Here is a 3,092-nt window from a genome sequence, read left to right on the forward strand (position 1 = left end):
TTGTACTTGTGTGTAAGTGAAGGGAGAGGAGTGGTAGAACAGAACGTATTGCAAGGACAGCCAGCAAAAGAGATCTTCTGGCTCACAAGATACGGAGAAAATACACATCAGTTCTTCATGAGAAGGTTAGACTGTACTGTCTGTGTCAGGGAAAAAAACAAATTATAGGGGAGTCATTCTTCAAAGGAAAGCTACACTGTGTGCATCAAATTTCATTTTCACTCGAAATCTGAAGTTCTTTATCACATTTAGGAAGAAAAACTAAAAAAAAATGCTGAAGTAAATCATTTAAAAGAATGAAAAACTGAGACACTAAAATGAAGCATGTTTATTTTAATAGCTCAGAACAACTGCTTATTGTGTATGTGTATTATCTAGTGTGCTAACTTTTGATGTATTATGGGATATATACACCGATCAGCCATAGCATTAAAACCACCTCCTTGTTTCTACACTCACTGTCCATTTTATCGGCTTCACTTACCATGTAGAAGCACTTTGTAGTTCTACAATTACTGACTGTAGTCCATCTGTTTCTCTGCATGCTTTGTTAGCCCCTTTTAATGATGTTTTTCAATGGTCAGGTATTATTTTGGTGGTGGATCATTCTCAGCACTGCAGTGACACTGACATGGTGGTGGTGTGTTAGTGTGGATCAGACACAGCAGCGCTGCTGGAGTTTTTAAACACCTCACTTTTATTGCTAGACAGTGAGTAGTCCACCAACCAAAAATATATCCAGCCAACAGCGCCCCGTGAGCAGCGTCCTGTGACCACTGATGAAAGTCTAGAAGATGACCAACTCAAACAGCAGCAATAGATGAGTGATCGTCTCTGACTTTACATCTACAGGGTGGACCAACTAGGTAGGAGTGTCTAATAGAGTGGACAGTGAGTGGACACGGTATTTAAAAACTCCAGCAGCGCTGCTGTGTCTGATCCACTCATACCAGAACAACACACACCAACACACCACCACCATGTCCATCACCTAAATACCTGCTCTGTGGGGGTCCTGACCATTGAAGAACAGTGTAAAAGCAGCTTAAAAAAGTATGGTCCAAGAAGGTGGAAATCAGATGGCGTTAAATTCAGACTACAAGCTCTCTCAGTCTTTCAGACACGACCAATTACACGACCAATTACTACTCCTCACCGTTTTCAACCAAAATATAAAAGTGCAGAAACTTACTGAAGATCCCTCATGTATGTATATATATATATACAGTATATATATATATGCATGCTCCAGGGATGAATGAGGTTTTTGTTTCGAGGTCTTCTTTGTCCATATCCAAACAAAGACACATGCTTCTGTAAGTGTGCACAAGTTCAGTCTGTTTGTTTGTCTGTATACAAGGCATTTAAACAAATTGAACTGGAGATTTAGTCTGTCTGTGGTGACCTTTGTGTAACTGTGCCAATGCTCTCCTGCAACTGTTTATGGCCTGTACACAGCTTAGCAAGGACTTTCTAGCAATGGGTAATTATATTATGCTTTCCAGATGTCTGACACTTTAAAACTTACTTTGGGATTACATCAGCAGTACTGTGAAACAAAGTCCTGGTTTCAGTATATGCAGGCATGGTTCATTGGTAAATTGTTAGCTATACGACTTGTTCTAATCTGGTTTATTTGTAAAAATGTGCAAATCCCAGCTTGTAAGGTAATGATGCTATGCTACTTTTATTAGTACCATGGATGAACTAGAGTTACATTTGATGCATGGATGGCAAAAAATGCAATTGTAATCAAAACTATGAAAAAAAAAATCATAACAAAGTAAAAGTTTCAAAACTTTCAGCCTATCCAGTGCAGTCTTTGCACCAAATCTTCTAAAATCTACCCTGTTGATCACTAAACAAATGATTCCTTCTGGCTGATTAATTTGGGAGTCGCCACAGCGGATCGTTTGTTTGCATATTTGATATAGTACAGTATTTACACTGGCTGCCCCTCCAGGCACTAAGGGTGCACTGATACTGTATGTGTCCCCTTCAATGGCTAGGTTCTTTTTACACCATGTGCCCTCTGTATTTACGTATGTAAGGCAGTTGTAGCCTAGTGGTTAAGGTATTGGACTAGTAATCGAAAGGTCGCTGGTTCAAATCCCACCACTGCCAGGTTGACAATGTTGGGCCCTTGAGCAAGGCCCTTAACCCTCAATTGCTTAGACAATATACTGTCACAGTAATGTAAGTCACTTTGGATAAAAGCGTCTGCTAAATGCCGAAAATGTAAATGTAAAATGTATTTGCGAGCCAAGCCCAGGATTCAAACCCCTTTAACTCTAAAAACTGGCACTAAAGATACCAGCAGCTCTAATCCAGAAGGACTGGTCCCAGTTGAAATGGCCTGTAACTGCCTTTGGGCTGCAATGAATCTTCCTACCAAGGGTAAAAAGGTTTTGCTGTAAAACATAAATTGGCGCCGCTCAGGTGGCGCAGCGGTAAAACACATTGTATCGAATCTCAGCTGTGCCTGCCGGCTGGGCTGAGCAGCCACATGAACAACGATTGGCCTGTTGTTCAGATAGGGGTGGGATATTAAAAAGCCGGTCTCTCTCTCGGATATGGTCTCTCTCATAACTAATGCAATTATGACCTCTGCTGGCTGATTGACGGCGCATGCACAGAGACGGGAAAAGAGTGCTCTCAGGGTGTGTCTCTCCATACACAGTGCTGATTCGCATTGCACTCGTCAAAGTGTGACAAAATGCATACGGCTGCTGCCCACGTGTCGGAGGGGGCGTGGGTTAGCTTCGTTCTTCTCAATCAGTGTGGGGATCCTCATTGGTGGAGAGGAAGCATGACGGGCAATCGGGCAATTGGACGCGCTAAAAGTCGGGAGAAAAAGGGAGAAAATGCATAAACAAAATATATATTTTTTAAAACATAAATTGACTGTGTCTTGTATAAACCAATCAATTATCTAATGAAATGCACTTCCACTGGGGTCTTGTAATGACCTAGCAGACCATGTGGAGTCAATGTGCTTTATTTTTTACGATCTATTCTTGTTCTTGCTAAAACAACCAAACGAAACTTGAAGACTAGACCACCAGATCAGTCTGAGATTGGCGGTTAAGTGC

The 3,092-nt window shown here is 41.4% G+C and overlaps 1 non-coding gene across 1 annotated transcript; it reads left to right on the forward strand.

Annotated features, from left to right (window-relative positions):
• The first annotated feature begins 2,050 nt into the window (after positions 1-2,050).
• trnat-agu (transfer RNA threonine (anticodon AGU)) lies at positions 2,051-2,124 on the forward strand. Its single transcript has one exon. It is a non-coding gene; the product is annotated as a tRNA-Thr (tRNA).
• The last annotated feature ends 968 nt before the right edge of the window (positions 2,125-3,092 follow it).

Source organism: Trichomycterus rosablanca, chromosome 17 (genome assembly GCF_030014385.1).
Source record: "Trichomycterus rosablanca isolate fTriRos1 chromosome 17, fTriRos1.hap1, whole genome shotgun sequence".
Taxonomy (NCBI): domain Eukaryota; kingdom Metazoa; phylum Chordata; class Actinopteri; order Siluriformes; family Trichomycteridae; genus Trichomycterus; species Trichomycterus rosablanca.